This window comes from Pelecanus crispus, chromosome 5 (genome assembly GCF_030463565.1).
Source record: "Pelecanus crispus isolate bPelCri1 chromosome 5, bPelCri1.pri, whole genome shotgun sequence".
Classification (NCBI taxonomy): Eukaryota; Metazoa; Chordata; class Aves; order Pelecaniformes; family Pelecanidae; genus Pelecanus; species Pelecanus crispus.
The window spans coordinates 38,352,046-38,375,208 of NC_134647.1; positions in this window are offsets into that span (position 1 = coordinate 38,352,046).

Here is a 23,163-nt window from a genome sequence, read left to right on the forward strand (position 1 = left end):
ATATTCTTATAAGTGAACGTGATAGAAGAGTAGCTCAGTGTAATATAAGTACACTTACAATAATTGTTGTGTAATTGGGTGTAATTCAGTGAATCTACAGTATCGGCCTTTAGTATAAAGACTGAAAATTTCCTCCTGAAGTAATATAACAGCATCTGCCTATTGTACTACTTCAGAAGTCTGAAGATTTCACTAAGGTTTTGCTAAGCACAGAGATATGAACTCACAGGCAGCAAGCAAAGTATGCTTAGCCTTCTGTACAGCATCTGGAGAGACGAGGCCTCAGCCACTTATTTCGCTCTAAAGGTTATCAGTTCTTTCTCTTTAGTATTAGAAATGTGCACTTCAGAGCATGGACAAGGTATTCCATCTCTCTGATGGAGATATCATTTCATACCTAAAAGGAACACCACAATTATAAAATGTAGGTAAGGCCAGTAGTAATGAGCAGTGTGCAGGGAAGTACAACACAGAATAGATAAGCATCAAAATGAGTTATTTTATTCTCTAGCCATGATAGAATTTGAGTTCTAACATGAGGTAGACCTCTGAGACTTCTTGTATTTCATTCTTTTTTTCCCTAAATAATCTTTTGACCAAAATTTATTTTTCTTTTATTCCCTCTTTACTTATACATATATGCTCCCCCTGATGGGAAAACATTATTGAGCTGTGAATCAACTGCAGCCAGTGGAAGTAGGAAATGAAATAAACAGGAAAAATATGAACCCTGATGTAGTAACATTCTCAATTTTGAGGTGTCTTCATGACCAGCACAATCCAATGAAAATATAAAACAAGTAAGAAAAAACATTTGCTTTAAAGAACTTTAAATCATCCATGACTGCAAGTTTTCTTTAAAAAGAAATTTAAATAATATTCATTACTATAAACTTGAGACACAATTGAGTAGATAGAAGTATTCTACAGAAATCTGTTTTCTGAAACACAGGAAACTGGAGAACTAACAGCAATCTGAACTGCACACTTGCAACCACTGACTGGCTGGGAAGAATTGTGAGAATGAATCTTTTAAAAGAGATTGTGATAGTGCTTTGCTCCAGCAAGTCATTAAAGCAAATACATTCCTATTCTTCAAACACGTGAGCAATCTCACTGAATGGTTATACAAGCTTGAAGTTAGGACATGCATGTACAGTCATCTTTCATTCATGTTATATCTGCTTTTTATTATACCAGACATAGTTTTAAGCTCCTTGTGCTAGCGTTGGACCACATCAGAAAGGCGTTTAACTGTTTTTACTTTTACTGTCAGCATTTAACTATTGCTATGACCATTGAGTTTCTAATGAGTAAAATAACAATAAGCTTTAGCCATTGGGTATCGGCCACTAGAATCTCAAGTACCGGAATCCTCTCAGAGAGGCATTTCTACTTTTCAGCATCCTTGCTCTGATCTTCAGTTATGAAGCAATCTAATATTCACAAGAAAGAAATTTCTATTTTCTGTTGTTATTGTACTAGCAGGTATTGTACTCCAGGTGAAGAGATTGCATTTCACTCTGAAACCCCTTGACCTTTATTAGTGCTTCAGGGAGCTTGAAAGCCAGATAGGATAACAAAAAAGGCAATAAAATAGACTAGTACATATTATTCTGGCTTTCTGAAGCAACAGGGGAAATAATAACCATCAGGTTTAAAGATTAATTTGGAATCAAATGCTTACAAGCGAATAGATATGGATAATGGCATTAAATCCTATACTGCTTGTTTTTAAAAAAGACATAGAATCTTTAAATCAAATCAATTTCTAGATCATATTTTAAGTTACATTTTTTAAATTAATCTATTTGAAAAGGAATTTTCAAATAACTAAGGCAGCAATTAGATATTGCAATTTAATCAGTATTTCATTTTGATGTTAAAAAAGTAGATGAAGGCTTAAAATAAGACTTTTAGACATTCACAGACCAATAAAATATCCATATGTATTAGGACTGCAAGGATTTTCATATCTACATAGCAAAGATACTACCTGATGTATTTTGTTATACTAAGTTTAGGGATCTTCATATAGTTTACATTTCATGAATTTACCAAGGAAGTAAGTTTTATATGTACAGATAGCATCATGCACCTGGAATGACTGATTAAAACCCTGTATAATTAAAGTCCATCTTGGAGCCAGCTGGCATTACCTCTATGGGACACAGAGGAAGCTTCTAGCAGCTTCTCACAGAAGCTACCCCTGTAGCCCCCCCACTACCAAAATCTTGCCATGCAGACCCAATACAGAGAAATTGAATGTAAAAAAGCATGTTAAAAGAATGGTGAAAAAGGTCTTTGATTTTTATGCATATTGGGGGAATAACAGCACCCAATTTAAAAAATACATACATATACATGTGTATATATAAACATGGTAAAAGATGTTCTTACTTGCAAAAGCAGTGATTTATAAATGACCATATTCGAACAACTTCTACATAAAACTCCATAAAGGCAAGATCACTTCTTGTTCCTTTCTATAACTTTTTGACATTAATTACTTTATTTTTTTTATTATTGGTCTGGTTAGATATTCTAGTATATGCATGCAGAATAGCAGAAATTTGCATACAAATAAAAGCTGTGTAGTCATATTTTGTTCTAATTTCCCATACATGGCCTTAAACAGCCTAGGATATATAAATTACAGTATCATTTAGCTAACAATTTTTGATGGCTACGTGTAATAATATAACCTTCACAGGATTTAATTAAGCAAGTTCAGAACATGGAAATTAGAAGTAAGGAGCCACTAGAGAAGGATAAATTTAAAGAGTTGCCCTCCATTTTTAAGCTTTTATGATTTCATTACCTTTACTAAGAATGAGGGAAAAATGCAAACAGAGGGGATAAACAGTTACTGTTTGTCTTAAATTTTTCTTTCCAAGACAGAGAAAAAAAAAGGCTTTACTCATAGTGTCTCACCCTTTATAGTACTTTTAGAAATGTCTTGAATTTTTATTTCAGATAAAATCTGTCTAGAAAGTGTAACGTTAAAATTTTCCTTCCTCTCTCTCATAGTGAGTAGGGACTGATTATGGACATATATAGCATGATGATGCCATCTGACAGTGGACGAGATTCTATAGACTTTGTAAACATCACAAAATTGGGACTATACATGTAGAATATTTTCTTCTGCTCACATTTATGTAACACAAGCTCAGCAGAAAAGTTCCTTTTAACAGCAAACATAGTGGTTTTCAGTGTCTGTATTCCATTTATCTATATAAAATAATTAAGTGAAAATTAACTTTACCTTAAAAAGGAAGAACTGTTTATCCTTTTATTGGAGTAAAAACCATGTTATTTTGGGTATATTTGGGACTTGAATTGTCAAAGAGAAATCTTTTGTTCTGATTTTGTATGTGATGGTTTTGATGCTTATTATGTTGTTGCACATTAGCAAGCCACAGGTGACACAGCAAAATCTACCTGTAATGTGTCCCACAGTAAGACACCTATTTTGGAAACTCAGATGTAAAAATGAAAGAAAACTATTTTACCCATGCTACCACTTTTTTTTACTACTAAAAATCTTTACACTTACTCCATTTAATTAGGTTCTCTTACCAGTTGCAATTTTGTTGGCATTACCAAATCATTTATTAGCTGGATTTTTAAATTACATGGGGTTTGGGGGTTTGTTGTGGGTTTTCCCCACCCTGTATTTTAAATAGGATTTATAGGAAAAATGGTATTATTATGGGGTAATCTTCCTTTAAGTGTTGTACAAGCAGGTGATCAAGGACAATCTGCTTTAAATTCTTTTCACACAGCTGGGACTCCTCATCTGTGTCGTTACAGCGATTTAATTCCCTTCCACTATTAGATCAATTGTCATGAGTTTATATATCTACTACAACACTGATAAGTACTTGATGCAAGATAGATCAAGACTCATCTTGCATAGGATTTTGCTACAGTTGATAAAGCCATTGATTTTTTTTTTTATGATGAGTTTCTGTCAATCATTTTGACAGTGAACATTTCTTAATGCATCACAACAAAACAAAACTCAGGAACCACGTCCCAAAACAGGCCAGGTAATGCTTGTTTTTTTTCCAACGAACTAAGTTACATGGGTCCAGTTGTGAGGTTAGTAAAAAGCCAAAAGACTTTCTAGGAACTTATTCCTAGGAAAAGATTCTGCAGTGATTTTCATGGAATTTAATAGTCTTTCTTTTTTAACTCTTGAATAAAAGGGATTTGTCGATATTGTTAAGATCATCAAAATGAGAGTAAGGAGGGAACAGTGAGGGGGGAAAAAACACCCACAAAAATACCACCGAGAAAGTGGTCCACAGCACCATATTAATAACTACAGATCAAAGACTCCATAGGTTTTCAAGTTTGTGCAAGTGTCATCTTGTGTGCCTTCTGGAGTTCATGGTTTTCCATTAGTACTCTATTTCATTATTATTTTTTTAATCAGTATTGCTAGGAGGTGGAGCAACTTTGCAATTCGAGGACAGTCTTCCTCTCAGGTACTTTCAGAATCTACTTCAACAAATTTGGGGTATCCCTCATATTACATACTGATTTCTAGGTACACATGCATCACCTACAACATGTAGGCCTTTAATATGTGCAAACCCAGTGGGATTATAGATTGTATCTCTGTTAATTTCTCAGGATACCAGCTTCAGACTGAGCCTGTTGAATAGATATGAATTCATACATCAAGCAAAGTGGCTTTGTCATATAAATTAGTCAGCCCCTTTTTACATTCAGAAAACCATTATGATGCAAAATATAGTCCATCATGCTGAGATTGACACTGAGGATGAAATGTTCTGTAAACTTAAAGAGTAAGGAACTGTTCCAAGAAGCTGCATCAGTATTGAGTCTGATAAGACTTTATAAAATGATGAAACAAGCCAGGACAAATAGTTCTGGGCAAATGCCGTGTGGAATTGTTTACAAATCTCTTGAGACAAATTTTGTACACCGGGTTTAAAAATTTTGTTCCATATCTTTTTATTTCCTATCCCATGTTCTACATCTATAATACAATAACACAAGACTTCTCCTAGACAGTATTTTTGATGACAGGAGATAATGCTATCTGTAGAAAGCAAAAAAAAGGAAGAAAAAAAAATCTTTCAAACTTGAGGAATCTGCAATCATTTTTGTATAAGAAACTAAAACCACCTTGATAAAAAATTGCAAAATAGTAAATCTCATAAGAATCTAAGAAAAAAATGGGTTCATGAAAGGCAGGTCCTGCTTGAGCAGCCTGATCTCCTTCTATGACCTGGTGACCCACCTGGTGGATGATGGAAAGGCTGTGGATGTCATTTACCTGGACTTCAGCAAAGCCTTTGACACCATCTCCCATAATATTCTCCTTGGGAAGCTGGCAGCTCATGGCTTGGACGGGCATAGTCTTTGCTGGGTAAAAAACTGGTTGGGTGGCCGAGCCCAGAGAGTTGTGGTGAATGGAGTTAAGTCCAGTTGGTGGCCAGTCACGAGCGGTGTTCCCCAGGGCTCTGTTTTGGGGCCAGTCTTGTTTAATATCTTTATCAACGATCTGGATGAGGGGATTGAGTGCACCCTCAGTAAGTTTGCAGATGACACCAAACTGGGTGGGAGTGTCGATCTGCTCGAGGGTAGGATGGCCCTGCAGAGGGACCTGGACAGGCTGGACCGATGGGCCAAGGCCAACTGTATGAGGTTCAACAAGGCCAAGTGCCGGGTCCTGCACTTTGGGCACAACAACCCCATGCAACACGACAGGCTTGGGAAGAGTGGCTGGAAAGCTGCCTGGTGGAAAAGGACCTGGGGGTGTTGGTAGACATCCGGCTGAACATGAGCCAGCAGTGTGCCCAGGTGGCCAAGAAGGCCAACAGCATCCTGGCTTGTATCAGGAATAGTGTGGCCAGCAGGAGCAGGGAGGTGATTGTCCCCCTGTACTTCGGGCTGGTGAGGCCGCACCTGGAATACTGTGTCCACTTTTGGGCCCCTCAATACAAGAAAGACATTGAGGTGCTGGAGCATGTTCAGAGAAGGACAACAAAGCTGGTGAAGGGTCTGGAGCACAGGCCTTATGAGGAGCAGCTGAGGGAACTGGGGTTGTTTAGTCTGGAGAAGAGGAGGCTGAGGGGAGACCTTATGGCTCTCTACAACTACCTGAAAGGAGGTAGTAGTGAGGTGGGTGCTGGTCTCTTCTCCCAGGTAGTTAGCAATAGGATGAGAGGAAATGGGCTCAAGCTGCACCAGGGGAAGTTTAGGTTGGATATTAGGAGAAATTTCTTCATGGAGAGGGTAGTCAAGCATTGGAAGAGGCTGCCCAGAGAGGTGGTGGAGTCCCCATCCCTGGAAGTGTTCAAAAAATGGGTAGATGTGGCACTTCAGGACACGGTTTAGTCTAGTCTACCCTTGATTGGTTTAGTGTGGACTTGGTAGTGTAGGTTAATGGTTGGACTGGATGATCTTAAAGGTCTTTTCCAACCTAAACGATTCTATGATTCTATGATTCTGTCTAAACGGCCATAAATAATGTACTAGAATTCCAGTATTAACATACAAATATCTTTTTAGTATTCTCTGCAATTCATTACTTTCCGATTAGAAAAGACCTTCATTGTCATTTATTATTTTGAAAATAATCAGAAATACTGCAACTTCAGGAGCATGTACAAATGTCTGGGACTACTGTGCATTTTCATCATTTCAATTTTCTTCCATAAAGGAGAAAACCCCATCATTTATTTAAACCTTTCAGCATCTGTTTATTGAGTCAGAATTTACTATAATAACTGTCTTCTGATCCACTTGCAATTTCAATGTGTATCTTAAAGAAAACATGAATAAGACACTAAAGTGCTAGCACTTTAGAGCTGTCAATTTCATTTAATTTCTTAAGTTAAATTTTTGTCTGGACTAAAATAATTTGATACTTCCAACAGAAGCAGTAAGAAGCTCAAATAATTTTTTATTTATTTTAGATACAATAACATATGTTTAGTTCATAAGAATGTTTCCATATTTATAGCCTTCTGTCTGTAGGGTCTTAAAAGGAAATCATCTCAATAATTCTACTGAAAGGTCAAGGAGAAAAAAAAGGTATTTCTTCTATCATAGTTTAGCTTAAGTAATGAAAATGCTAACTTTAGAGTTTCTAACAAGACATACTTGCAAGCTAACAAACTGAATTAGGCTTATCCCAAACTTTTTTTTCCCCTCTTACAAACACAGAGATGTCAAAGAGTCCTTCCCCCTCACCCCATCCAATGGCATCTTTGAAAGCATGAAGGGTAGCCTCCAGCCACACAGTAGAGCAGGGACTGAAGTCACTGTATCTATAACTTACTCTATACTCTGCCTTACTCTGCATACGTGCACTCCCCTTCCAAGCACCAAATTCCTTCGGTTTCATGTTCACCCTGATGAACCTTGACAATAGACATAATCCTATTTGCATTGTTATTTTCCTTTAATTAATCATAAATCTCTTATTCATAACTGAAACAGGAGGCTATTGTTTCCCTTGTTGTTTTCTTATTTGTGGGACACTTCACTCAAAGCCCTAAATTATATTTATACAATAACAACACAGCCCTTTCACTGCTTCCCTTCTGTCTTTCCATTTTGTCTTAAGGCTAGAGCAGGCACCTTGTAATGGCAGGTAAGTGCTCCTGAAATTGAGAATAATGGCAGTGTTGGAAAATACCTGGGAAGCAGCCCGTGCTGAGATCAAAAAGCTACAAAAAGTACCGCAGCCTTGGGCAGGAGGCGTACAGAGCAAGTCCACGCTTCCCTCACATTTAGCTGCTCTTGCCACTTAATTTGGAGAGGAACTGCAGGTTTTCAAACAATGGGTCAGAAAAGCAAGGGACACTGTTTTGGGAGTTGAATGGTTTAAGTAAAATAGATGCTAGGGATCACAGATACAGGATGTGCCTCAAATTGCATCATGTCAAATGTGCATATATAAATACAAGTGCTGAAGAGCACTGACCCTTACTTGGCTGACATAAGTCTGTGTTTTAGAGATTTATTCCAAGATTAGAAATAAGTGATCAATCACCATTACTTTCTCCAGCTTGTCTTGCTCTTATCTGAAGTATTTTAGCCATGTCATTATCTTACCAGCATGTAAACTTCCACAGCTTCCCCATATCATGTGTATTGAGAACAGGGCTATCTACTCCCCTTATTCAGGAAGACAGAGTTGTTCATGACTTACATATTTGCTCTCTGACTCCATATTTTTAACAAAAAAAGAAAGAAGGGGGAATATTGTTCTCAAAAGCTTATAGTGATGAGAACTGCCACGCAGTGTCCAAACACGTTTGCTTAAACTACTTCTGTATCTCTAACAGTGGCCAGCAGATGCTGAGGAAGAGCACAAGAGAAGAAAGGATGGGATCTCCTTTCTTCCTTAATGCACTCACCTTTTTTTCTGGGTATCAGCAGTTACAGTCTTAAACTTTATCAGTGCTGCAATGTAAAATCTGTTCTCATATCGACGGTCTTCACATGGAATCTTAACTGCTTGGATCCATTCCATAAATCCCATGTTGCTAATAACAGATAGAGATTTGGTTTGGATCAAACAGCAGAAATCAGGGGGTTTTCAGCAGAAAGATCTGACCCTGTCTTTGTTAACATAAACCAGCAACAGTCCAGTAGTCTGACACAGCAAGATGCATTTCATAAATCAAGAGCAAAATGCCTTCATTCCCTGCTGCATGCTAAACTCCTAGTGCCTGAACCCGAGGTGAAATCTTGGTTGTATTTAATTTAATAACAATACTCCCATTGACTTCAGTAGGTCCAGGTTTTCACTCCCTGAAGCCACAGGGATTTTGAAACACTGGTCTTGGCATACAGAGAAAAGGAATAACAGCTTCATATATTCGGCTTTTCTTTTACAGTAATTCTGGGCACAGTTAAATGTATTTTCTTAGAATCAATTATAGTCTTTTCTACTTGCCTTAACTATTGACTATGATGTGATAGATGTATTATTTCAAGTAATATATAAAATCTCATACCTACTTATTGACAATGTGCTAAGTTAGGTACCTTTTAGGCAATTCTCCAGCTCAAAAGACCCAGTGTTAACGGAGTGAACTCCAGACATCTCAATACCACAGGTTGTTGTAATTTTGAACGTAAATGTACATATTAATCAGCTAATCACTAATCCCTGAAACCCCTAACTGCAATATTGGCAGATCATCTTAAAAAGTATTTCCAAGTGTGCATGACTGTTGTTGCATTTACTTTAGAAATCATCCATCACATAAATGGCTAGTTAGTAAAATGACCTAATTAACAGAGAAGTTAAATGGAGAAATAAATCTCAAGCTCAAAACTACTGAAATGTTGTCATCCTTTCCCATCCAAAGCCACTAGAAAGGCTTACACTTGAGAAGTATTGCTGCATTTTGAAAGCCTTTTACATATGTGAAATGTGTACCATTTCATCCATTTTCTGTTATGCCATATTGAACAATAATTTCATTTATTATATTAAAATGCATGCAGTACATTACAAAAGACAGTGTTGAAGTCAACTAGTCAACTAGTAGGAGCCAACAGAGAAACACCAGTGAAATACCTCAAAGGAACTAAGGGCTGTTCCTCTAAGAAGGTGTCATGGCCAACAGCCCAACTGAAGTGCCTCTACACCAATGCATGCAGCATGGGCAACAAACAGGAGGAGTTGGAAGCCACTGTGCTGCTAGAAAGCTATGACCTAGTTGCCATTACTGAAAATTGGTGGGACAAATCCCATGACAGGAGTGCAGCTATCAATGGCTACAGGCTGTTCAGAAGGGACAGGCAAGGAAGGAGGGGAGGAGGGATTGCCCTCTAAATCAAGAAATAGATAGAGTATGAAGAGCTGTCTCTGGTCTCTGAAGAAAAGCCACGAGCAGTTTGAAAGCTTATGGGTAAGAATTAGAGACTGAGGCAACAAAGGGAATCTTGTGTTTGGTGTCTACCACAGGCCACCCGATCAAGGGGAGCCTACTGACGAAGCCTTCTTACTCCAGCTACAGGAGGCATCATGCTCACAGGCTCTTGTCCTGCTGGGGGACTTAAACCACCCACCATCTGCTGGGAAAGTAGCATGGCGAGCTGTAGGCAATCCAGGAGACTCCTGGAGTGCATTGAGGATAACTTCTTAAGCCAGGTAATACACAGCCCTACCAGAGGGGCTGTGATACTGGACCTGTTGGTCGCCAATGCAAGTGAGCTAATCGGTGATGTCAATTGACTGCATCGGTGATGCAGTGATCATACACTGGTGGAGTTTGCATGAGGGTGGTGAAACACTGGAACAGGTTACACAGAGAGGTTGCAAATGCCCCATCCCTTGAAACATTCAAGGACAGGCTGGACAGGGCTCTGAGCAACCTGATCTAGTTGAAGATGTCCCTGCTCGTTGCAGGGGGGTTGGACTAGATGATCTCTAAAGATCCCTTCCAACCCAAAGTATTCTATGATTCTATGAAGTCTGAGCCCTGTCTTCCTCTTGCTTTCTACTTGAAACACTTGTCTTGCCCTTTAAGATAATTTTGGTACATAAGCCAATCTTAAGAACTATTCTTGTGCGCGGTTTTGAACTATTTTATTAATTTATTATTGATCTGTACCTTTGGGATTTACAGATCTCTAGATCCATGTTTAATTTCTGTTAATGCTTGTTCCAACTCTTCTGTGAGATCTAATCACAGTGAATATCCAGTGGATATACATACTTTAAAGTCGCTCAATATTTTGACTGATAGTGTTCTATAGAACACTTGAAATCAGTTTAACTTTTTAAGCTAAAACTAGTACTGCAATTGCTTCCATTTCCTCTTATGTTAATAAATGACAGTATCTTGTTGAAGGAAGTGGGAAACAGATGGACATTTCGTCAAAGTGTGAAACTCAATGATTTCGGTGATAACATATGTGTGTGCATGTGTATATATATCTAGATCTATCTGAATAACAACATTTTTAACCTCTAATACTCCAACTATTTTATATAGAAATCACAATTTTTTTCTTTTCATCACATAAGAAACCTAGACTTGTTGGAGGAAAAAAATGACTGACAAGCACACTCAGTAGGCTTATGACAGAACCCAGAACCAAACCCTTTTCTCCCAAGTTTCAGTCCAAACCTCTGCGAACTGCGAAGCCAGGCAAGAACATAGTGCTCCCATTGAGCACTAGTAGTGAAAAATCTCCTCCCACCCCAGAAATTTTATAAAGGCATAAAAGATAAATTTATCTTGTTAGACCTGAGCACTTTATCTCTGATTTACCTCATAATGCATCAAACATATTAATGGTGTTTTAACTGACATGATGTGGGAGTGAGAATAACACTATCCAGCATTTAGACCGCTAATGGTTTCTTAATTAAAAAACTGTTGTAGGCTGCATGGGTAGCTGCACTGTAATGCTCGTGGCCCCTTTTATCCCACTTTAGCTTTTCAGTATTAATGACTGTTTTAATCTTGCCATTATTTTGTTCAGCCCTTTCTTTGACAATTTATTGGTTACTTATTTTGAGTATCTCAGTTACAGTGTTGATACTCATACTAATCAGTCTCTTCTGGCATCTGCAGTTTCAGTTTGGAGCTGATTCAGGAAAAGGCCACAAAATCATAACACTACTGTTTCTATAATTTTCTGCCATTTAGGATGCACATAGCTCGACTTCTGAGCTTTTAAAGATGCATCTGTAAGGCCTCTCTCTGTCATTTTGAGGAAAAAAATATAAATCTCAAACCACATGTGTTCATGATATACAAACAATTCTGGTGCCTTCCTCTGTTTCTGTGAGCATACAGTATTTCTTCCTCATAACTGCAACAAAAGAAAGCTTCAAAGTTCAAAAGAAATAAAACTGAGATATTGGTTCCTCTGATTTAATATCTTGTATCTATCTAGTTTGCTTTGTGGACCACTATCATCTGATACAGATATCATCCTTAAAACATCACGGCCTGCTTATTGTATCTCTCTCAATCTCTCCTTTTTCCGTTATGTAAATCAGAAACATCTCAACCCAAGTGAGTTACCTTCTATAAAAGCATGATAAGAATCACAAAATACAATAACTACCTCAGATAGCTATTTCTTCTAGTCGGGAAACAGATAAGATAACAGGTAACACAGTATAACAAATATTGGTAATTTGGCTAATAGCAGCATATTCAAATGCTTGAAACCAGTAAGAGAAGCAAAATCAATAGACAGTTTACCTTTGATCTTCCACACCAGCAGTATTCAGAGGAAGCAGCAATAAAAATATCTCAGCTGTCATACATCTGAATGGGAGCAGAAAAAGGGCACAATAAAAAGGACTTGTTTACTTAGCAAGGCCCAGACTATCGACAGAAATCAATGCTTTGCTTCCCAATAAGAAACGGATTGAAAACCACGCCCCGATACAAGCAGTAGTTCAAGGTAAGTAGCTGTGTCCAGCAGGTAAAATTGAATGTTGTGGGTATTCAGCCCAAGTCTGAAGGTCTGCATACCTGTGCGTGGGCCAAAACACACCCAATAATTCCCATAGCAAGCACTAATTTTGAACTTTTGTCATATCTCATTGCTGTTATTTTGTTCTGTAATCACCTCAACTATGCATCAGACAAAGCGAACTTACTGCTCACCCTAAGAGATGCAAAACCAAATGTTTTCATTATTTGTACTTCTCCGCAGGCTTCTGGGTCTGCTTTTTGTGCTGCTGTGGCAAAAGTTACAGTATTCTGCAGTCCCTCGCTCCTATAAAATAATGAAGGAGATTATACGAGGTGATAATTTATTGTTCTGATCCCTTGTGTCCACCAATGGACGCCTGCAAGGACGGAAAGTTCTCTGTTATTGATTTCAAGATCAAACCTTATGCAGGTGAAATTCAGATCTTGCTCACTATCACCACTGATTGCAAAATTTTCTTGGGGGTGTGCTTCTGTCAAGTCATTGAATTCTGATAGACTGCAACTTTGCATTCAAGTCTAACCTTTCGTGTATGTCCTACTAGTGCAAATTGAGACCATACCAGTAACAGCTCCCAGCTGAAAGCAGCTGTAGGACAATTGTTTTAATGCTTATGATTACCTTACTATAACAATAGAGATGGTATGGAAAAAAAAGTCAACCCAAAGGGAACTATACAAATACCAGTGCTGTCTAAACAAAGAACTTTTGGTAAGAGCAAGTCACACCAGAATAAACCAAATTGGGTTCCTGGAGTGCCAGAGTGCATACTGGAGATTTTGTTCTTTTGCCTGTAACGTGTAAGTTTGAGGATTGAGCGCATGTGTTTAAAAAGATGCTTAAAATTCTGATATTGCTTAACTAACTTTCACATACCAAATAGGCTGCTTACATGACTGGGAGGGGTTTGTTTAGATGACTGCCTAGATTTAAACTAAGAGGGTACCAATTCATTATCACAAAGCCTGAACAGAAACTTTCACTGCCAATTCGGCATATTTTTTAAACATGTATGAACTAAATACCAAAGCAAGCTGGGTCTGTGTCAGCAGCAGAATTTGATGATAGCAGCAAACTATTCTTACAGGGAAAGGAATTGTCCTTCTGTTTTCTGCAGAGCTCTCACCCTGAATATAATGTAGGCCCTGCTATTTTAGAAGTCTTAGATAAGAGGGCAGAGATTTTTTTTTTCCTATTCTATTAAAGCAAATTCACATCAGTAGCACAAAAAATACCTTACATTTAAGTTAACATTGCTGACTTAGGCTAAAGAAATTCACTTTGTTTCTAATGCCTTGACATGGTTAAAGTCAATCTAACAAAGAATTGCATTCTCTGTGGCAGCTGCATCTTTCCTTGAGCATTTTTGAAAATACTGTTTTAATCATAGGTGTAGAAATTTGCATCCTGTCCAGAAGGGCTGGAAACAGTAAACAAGCATATGCTTCCCACAGGGCTTCCTAGACAGGAATTTTTCAGTATCTGTACTCTGCTAATTCTTTAATATCTGTATTTACACATATATTTTTACTTCTCTCAGGTACCAGTACAGGAAAATGCAAGAAACTTCAGAGAGATACTACAGCACATTTACTTCATTCAATTGAATCCAATACTCCTTTAGTGCTCCCTAATAGAAATCAATCCACTTTGCTGACACCTGACTGCTATGAACAATATAACGTGTTATTGTGGCAGTCATTTAACCATTCTCCTACTTAAAATGCTGCATGTCAAATGCTAAAAAATGCAGGAATTCTCACAGAGATGGCATAACCTTCATGCAGGCTTCCCATTTAATTAAATGCAAAACTTGCACCCAGCTCTGTGCATGCACTCCCCTCTCCTATCAGCCCAGCAGCAGCTTGCTGAATGTAAAATTCTCCCCATAGTTGTTTTGCTTGAAATTTGTATTCATGTAAAATCTTCATTCTGTTGTAAATGTTGAAACTCCAGTTCCAGGCCATGAAGATCATTTTGGGTCTATTACATGCTTCCCAAATGCTTCTCTCACCATCCCTTCTAAGTCGATTTAGTGCCCATTAAAGGTGCCAGATTGACCGAGACTTACAGTTGCTCTTTATTCCCCAGAAGCTCCAGAAGTAACGGCATTGCAAACTCCTACCTACAGGTGCCAAGCTGTGTCCATCATGACCTGGTGGAAACTAAAGAAGTCGCTAGGGGTGGTTTATGTGGCATGAACAAAGGATCATTAGTCTTCCTGCAGCTACAGCTATGATGTGTCAGCTGTACTGCAGACTGGAGTAAAACAACTCATTTTTAGCACACAGACCATTCAAACATAACTCTCTCTGTCACTTTGGACCAAGACAGGCAACCCAGGAGCGAAAGGCTTTGTATTCTGTTACGAACTCTCTGAACCACCCTGGTCCCTGGGAGCAACCTTTGGCTCAGCTTTCCTGAATCACACAGCTTGGGAGAAGTGGTCAGCTGGATCATTTATTGTAATGCCAGCTAGCTTTAACTAGGTTTTAGAAGCGTAAAACATTAGCCTGCACTGCTTTGCTCAAGAGATTCACGGTTTATCCACAAAGTATCACCTTATAAACACACAGAAGGGGTTGTAAACAGCTACTGCTGCAGTGAAAAATCTGCATATAGCAAATCGCTGTCACAGCCTGTACTGCTGAGAGAGATCTTTTGTAAATCATAGTGAATAAAATAAGCTTTTCGTAATGCAGGCTACTTCATTGTCTGTTTTACACCAAAGCCTTCGTGTTACGCCTCACATAGTTTATCCCTTCTTGCTGATGAACAGAAACAAAGAGAGGAGACAGTCATGTAGAGATGCTGCAACAGAACCAGATGGTCCGACTCTCCCAGGCCTTGGCATTGTGTCTCTTTCTGTAACATTGGTATTTTTGTCTTCCCCCACCCCTTTGGTCCCATCTGCACCCTCCTCTGTCTCTTTGTCTGTCACATTATTTTTTAGTTTGGCTTCCCCAGGAAGAGGTGCTTATGTTGTCATGTTCCTTACAGTGAACTGAACACACTGGACAACATGCCCGTATTTGAGGACTCCTCTGAATTTCATGACAGTATGTCTGAGGAGAGCAGAGATGCCCCAAGACTGCTTCCTCCTAAGGGAAAGGCTCAGCTATAAGCTCCCCTGTGAGCCCCTGTGAAAGGGGTCTGTGCAGAGGGACCCCCCGGGGCCGTTCACAGGCACTCGAGGCGCATGGAAATACCCTAAAGGAGTGCACGTGCTGTTGCTGCTATGACGAGGACTCAGCGCAAACTCTAGGAAACCAGCCCTCAGCAGTCCTTGTGATATTCTCCCACGCACTTTGAAAACATTTTTACACAGCTTTTACCCTCCACGTTTTCCTCACTGTGCGTCGCTGGCAATCCTTGCGTGTTTACCTGTCCATCGCCCAGCCAGGTGAGATCTCATCTCCTGTGTAGCTGTTGATCCTCTCTTGCAAGCCCCTCCTCACACATCTGTCAAGAACAAGAGGCAGGTGAAAAAATGAACATGAGGCAGAGCAAAGGGAATTTCTTTCTCTTTGCTCTCTCTTCCAGCACGTATCATAAAAAACAAAACTAAACTATTATTCCTTTCCTTTAACTGCCAGCCAGCGCTGACTTCAGTGGACAGGCACCTCTTTGCATCAGTCGGTGATCTGGTAAACCAACAGCCATAGGAACCCAAACTTTATTCTTAGTTTCAGCTGCAAAGAATGTTTTAAAAGTAAAGCAATGAAACTATGTTGTTTGTGACTGTATGACAAATAGTTTCTATCAGAAAATCACTAGATTAATCTCCATCATTCAAAGTGCATTGCACTTAGCCATACTTTATAAATGAGTTTGTTCATTTATTCAAATATATGCTCTATATTTAAATTTAATTTCAGCAACATTCTGCTTTCATATGAATATTATTGTGCACCAAGGATAGGCTCTCTTTGAATTCTCTAGCCCTTACATTCAGATTTAAATTAGTGTTTTGCTTTTAATTCTTCCTCTGCTTTTGCTGCTTTCAGGGAACAATAGGGAAGCCCTCTTGTAGTTAATTTACCACCTGAAGACACTAAATAAAAGTTGCAGGGCCTAATTTATTAAATCTCTCCATAAGATTGGAAACATTAGGCATCCAGTCAAGGTTGTGTTTTTATTAAATATTTTCATCAGTGAAATTAAAGCATTATCCAAAACAAATATAAGGGAATCCAACATAAACGAGCTTATTTACCGGTGATAGTTTTAAGTGGGGTTGGTAGTGCTGACCTCCTATGCTTGTCCAAAGCACCTTATTATATTATTTTAATTTTCAATACCCGTCATTTTACCAGGCTTTCTGGTAAGTTATCTGTTGTGTGGTTTTTTCCTTTTATTTTCTACCTTTTACTAAAACATTTTGGCGCTCTCAGAGTAAAGCTAGGGGAAGAAAATAAACTATCCCAGGGTCTGCATGGTCCAGTTTGCTCCAGGCTCTGCTGACGACCCGAGCCCATTTTGCACAGCAACCTCCGCACTCAGCTTGTGAGGTCAGATGCTGTTGCAGGTGCATTTTCTGTCTTTCTGGGCAGACCAGTCTCTTTGTTATCACGAAGAACAGAGACTGTGTATCAAGCAGAAACTACACCAGCTAGAAGTTCCCTATTTACACACAATGTGAAGTTTACACTTCTTAATCCCCAGCACAGGATTTTTACATTCAGAAGTGTCTGCAGATGTCACTATTGTGGTTTTTTTAGTGCATGATCACTCCTGTCCCTTACCTTGTCAGCTCCTGCCTGCCGCTGATGACGAGTGGCCTGTTCACATGAGGACTCGGGATTGCGATAAAGGCTCTTTGGCTGCAAAAGTCAGAAGATATGTACTGAACAGAGCTGATGATTGACATGGAGAATTTTTGGTCTGCATGAGATTTTGACATTTTGAAGTTTAGTTCTCTTCTAATTCATAACATATAATATTTTTAGATGTCCCACAAAACAGACGATCTCTACAACGCTCCTTTTGGAAACATATTAACACACAGTTTCCAAAACGAATCTGTTCCCTTGAACCTCAGCAGCTGCTGACTGAAACAAAAATACTTTATAGTCAGTTTAGGTATAACATTCACCTACAGACAAACAAGCATAACAAAGACATTGAGATTATAAAACTATGTTTACTTACAAGGCTATATTCCTTAAAATATGATTTGGCATAACGTAACCTAACAGAACACTGTAGACTACTACTATGGTTGAATTGTGTCAATATAAACTAAATGCTGGTTTTACATTTTTATTTTTTTCCCCTTAGAAGAGTTTCCACCCCTCTTCAAACTTTCCCATGAATTCAGAAGAGACATTTTTCAAAGACATGGTTGTTATTGTTTATGAAATGTCAAAGTTTCCTGCGAAACACACTGAGAATTTTCCCAACATCTCTTTTTTTCAAGCTGAGCACAAGAAATATAGCTGAGCTCCTGATTCTATCATCTCAGATTCATCTCTCCAACAGCATGGAGAATGGCTCCATAAGAAACAAGTGTTTTCCTAGCTCACTGGATAGACAGCAAATACCAAAGATCAAGTGGGCAATAATGTGCCCATCAGGCCCAAGGTATTTTTTTAATAGCACTGGCAATTAAACATTGGTACGTATGAAAATTTCTGCCAGGCTAATTATAACTTGAGATAAATGAGAGTAAGCACTTACTCCCTTCAACTGAAGGTCAGTATAATGCAACCAGATTATTCCACATCTCTCATGGGGATGAACAACATGTCCAGAAAACCCAGCCTGGATCAGATTTGTTTGCTACATGTCCAGTGACCTAGAACAAGCGTTATGTTTGCTTTCACAAAAGCACTCATCCATGGGAATGCTGGTACAGGAATGAACGCTCCAGGTGTCATGATATTGATTTGACTGAGTCTCTTAAAGCAGAGTTAGGCCTTGCTCATGCTCTCCTGGTAGATGAATAAATGCAATAAGCAGTGGAAGAAAGCCTACAGGATGGGGACTCAAAACTCTGAAGTTCAGCCACAGGGGAGGACAGGTCAGACCCTGCCACTCATTTTCATTATTAATGGGTTGCCATTTTGCAGATGTACTGAACATGCACCGGCATATAGCTAAGGGATATTATATGTGATACAGAAGACTTTATACCACATAAATATACAAAAACATTGTTTAAAGAAACCACCTAATTTGGAGAAAAACATGCAGAAGAAACTCGTTAATGTGACATGTCTTCCTTGTTGGCCTGGCCATCTTTCATGGCTTGGCCTTGTAGAAAAGATTTTTTTCAACTTCATATTTCTGGCTGATAAATTAGGCGGCTAGGCTGAAAGCCAGTGCTTTCCTGAATTCTGCACTATGAAAACTGATATTATATGTACACCACCATATAAAAATGTATACATATAAGCGCATTCATATATGTTTATGCTATTAAAAAAGCCCCAAACCTTTAAAATTTTAACACAGACTGTAAGACTATTACAATGAAAACTGTTGAAAGAAAAACAGGCAGATATAAATAATGGTGTTTATGCAAACTCACGTAAGCTAACAAACTTATATTAATACAAACCTATTTTCATCTGCACCAAAGCCCTGCCAGTATGGCATCTGCAACAAAAAAAACCCCAAAAAAACATTTAGTAGAAGAACTAGTAGTAGTAATAGTAGGTGAACAGCTTAGCATTGGTTTTGTTAATACAACAGTTAATATCCTCCATACAGTCCTATTAAAAACAAGTCTCAACTAGAAAGGATAATGGGACTGTAAAGATGTTTATAAGGAGTCTGAAGTACCAACACGTTCTTATTACAGTTATCATTTATTTTGTCATTACAGTTATATCTGTTCTATTATTGAACCTGTCCTTCTACATTTGGGTTCATTTATTTACAGCCACGATTTGTTGTGCCAAATTTGAGTTTAAAACCTAATCCTAAAACAACTGTGATTGTAATTATTTTCATCCAAGTCCAGTAGGATTGCTTGGGGGCTTAAACACACAGTGGGTAAGCATTCAATAACTTATGCTCTTTAGAATAAAGATCAATGTTTTTGCTTGTTTCTATGAAGCCCTCACATATATTGCATCTCTCAGAAATTTAAAAAAAAAAAAAGAAAAAGAAAAGAAAAAAAGACTATGACTTCATCTTTTCACTTTCTGGAATAAACAGTAATTAAACTAAGAATTACTTAATTACAATACTGCACAGAACACTGTTTTAGTTGAAAACTAAAAAAGCAAACATTATTTATATCAATTTTTACTACCAGTAATAACAAATTTCTAAATACTTTCAATAAATTAATGTTAATTCAGCTTTCCCAAATGTGAGCAAAAGAAGAGAAATTATCTTCATGAACAGAACCATCACAATGCAATTCAGTAATACCAGCAATTTCATACTGATATGAATTTGTTTAAAAGGTGACCCAGACAATGAAGCAAGTATAATTATATTGGAAACAGCTAATTCAATAAAGTACTGATATCAAAAAAAATAATTAGGTGAAATTTTAGTGCAACACTCATCTGCTGAAAGGATCATTTTGGAATAATGACATACTTATGTAAAGAAATTTAAAATATAGAATGTCTGACAATGGTTGATTGAAAAATAGTACTAGAAGTGGCTTTATTTTAATAGATTGCAAAACAAGTAAAAAAAAAAGAAACAAGAGAAACAAGATTTCTATCATTAGTATGACATTACTGATTTAATGGAACAAAGAAAGCCTATTGAATTTTATTAAAACAATATGCTTTCTGGCTTGAAATGGTTAAGTACAATTAAGTTTCGTCCAACTCAAGCATTAAAAAGAGTGCTCGTGTTAAACTCATATTTTCCAGAAGACAACTGTCACTGCATAGGCATTCAGTGAAGAGTATCAATCATTCCTAGTACTCATGAGAAGGGAAGAGAACTCAGCTAGCGCATAAAGCTACATTTCCTCTGCTCTCAATACAGAGGGTAAGCCTCCCAGCATGTCTTTCATTTGTTTCTGTAGAAAATCAAGACTAGTTTAATATCAATTCAGTATCTTGATCCTCTGGTCCAGTACACTTACTGAGCTGAGGTCGGTATGGATAAAATATCCAGTTGAGCTCTACAGCAAAGGTCATGCAGAAGCAACTCTGCCCACTTTTTAACCAAAAAGGTGAAGTTCACCTGTCCAGGACGCAGTGTATTTTCAACACATTTTCAACTGATCCAAGATAGAGGAACAAAGTCACACTTGACCTTCACTAATCTCAGGCCATTCCAGTCCAAATGTAAGGTATGTGGCCTAAACCTTTCTTTTTATTAAAAAATGGTAAGATAATTTGAAATACAAACAAAATAAAAACTATCAAAATAAATTGCTGTCCTGCAGAAACAGTTCTCCCAGAGGGAAAATTGTGAGAGAGAATGAACAAACCAGTCTTTTGTACCATTGCTTATTGAGCAACAGTCCCACTTCTGAAATTTATCCAATTTTGAAACACTACTGACAGTTGTCTCTGAAAAAATTAGCAACAGTCTCATACATGAGCTCCTAAACCTGTGCACATACGTAGCAGAAACACTCCCCTAACACTGTCCATTTTTTCCAGATAAGTTCCATTCCAAGCATTTTGTATTTGCTGCAGAAGCATTTGTCCTTCCCAACAGTGAGCACAGCCTAGTCATGCCCCTCGTCTGCTCCACGCGTGGGGTTTCAGGCTGGAGGGAAGCATCCCATGAGCAGATCCAGCCTCCTGGCTGCCACCTGGACCAGGAGGCTTTAATACAGTTCTGGAAAGCAGTTGGATATTGCAGCAGTAACACCATTAGACATTATCAGGAGAAGCCTATATTCTAACACATTAATTATTCTCCTTCAGTCTTTGACCTTAAGCCACAAGCCACTCTGCTAACCTGTGAGATGGCCCTCCTCTGGATCTGTAACAAATTTAATCCCCAAACCCATTCCCAGCAAGTTTTCTTTCTGGTTTACTAAACCAGCTCCTTGACAGTGCTTATTCTCAGGGGACATTTCTGCATCTTCTAGTCAACAACTGCACAGGTTTCTCAGCAGATTCCTGCTTGCCACACCTTATTGCCTGGTCCATTTCTAGTCACCCTCCGCCTTTGTAACAGGAAAGTAGGAAAAAGGTGTGAAAAAGCAGGAAATGGTGAAAAAAACCTATTTGAAAGTAGCTAAATTACCTGTCAGGAAAGATGTTATATACTTGACCTGTTCTAAGTTTGAACATTTCATAAGTTATAGTCCCAGAAGATGAAAACAATGCACTATTCTAATCAAGGATCAGTATAAATTAGGGAAGGAAAATGAAGACTGGTATAAACTATATAGAGCCCACAAACAAGCAGGTATCATTTCCCTGTTTAAAAAATAGGGAAACTGAGCTGGATTTTGCCTTGTGCTTCATCAGTAATAACACCATCTCAGGTCTGATGGCCAGCATCACCAGCAATGCAATAAGAGGAAGAAATACCACAGCTTGATTTTCAGTTCCCACACTGAGCTGAAACACTGGCAGTTAGAAAATCACTGATTGACTTGTCAGCTGAGCCAATCTGATCTGGAAGTCCCAGAGAAAGAAAAATATGGGAGCCCACAATGTCATTTTTTCCAGAGTCACTTTTTCTGACTACAACCACACTTTAATTTGTCAGTCAGAGTCTCTCAGTCCCACATAGATCTTGTTTCCCTGGAGATGAGTCTTTCAAATAGCAGTTCAAAACACCAACCAGATTGGAAGAGGAATTCAATTAAAGAAAAAACCATCTTGTTGCAGTGGGGGTCTGTCCTAGTAAAAGCTTCTGGAACATGTATCTCTAGTTTCCCTAGATGCATGGGTAGGCTTTTTTTATTTGTTATTTCTTATCCACTTCTTTATTGTAGGTATGGATAAACAAGGTAAGATTTTGGCTGATAATTTGATTATACTATTTTTTATTATTGGCTAATAATGATAATTAGTACTATTTTTCAACCTTTATGTAATTTAAACCATTCACTTATTTGTCGATAATTTCTTGACAATGGTTTTATTCATATACTGTTGTTATTGCTATTTGATTGAATAAGAAACATTTAGAAAACAACAAAGTTAAAGAATAGTTAATTTTAATGACATGCTTTTTAGACCAAACCCAGCTGAAGAATACTGTTGGACTGGAATCATCTAGTCCAATGTCAAGAGATGTCGGAACAAGAGATCCCCAACCCACATGATTCACTCTCAGAAATTCTCTGAAGTACAAATTTTTGAGAAAATTAGAGATTTCTTATCATGTGATGCAACTCAAACATAATTCTTTGTCTGCAAACATATAATTTCCATACATAGATACCATTCCCAATGACATCTTCGAAGGGAATTTTTTTAATGAAGGAAAAGATGGATATGCACATACTTGCGATACAGCTCTTTGGAATTTGAACGCACATTAATAAAAAGTCAATTTTTCACTTCCAGTCAGCTGTGCAGCAGTTACTGATGGAAAGAAAACAGTAAATCACTTCCAGGCACTATTACTTGGAGCAATGATAGGCTGTTTGTAAAAGCTAAACTTCAATAGCCTTAAAAGCAAGTGTAATTAAACCTCCATTTTCTTCACACATTCAAGCACAATTCTCTCCTCTACCTCTAACATTAGCAAACTAAATTTGGTGGCAATTTCCCAAACAGATTTACAATAAACACATCTTACCCATCC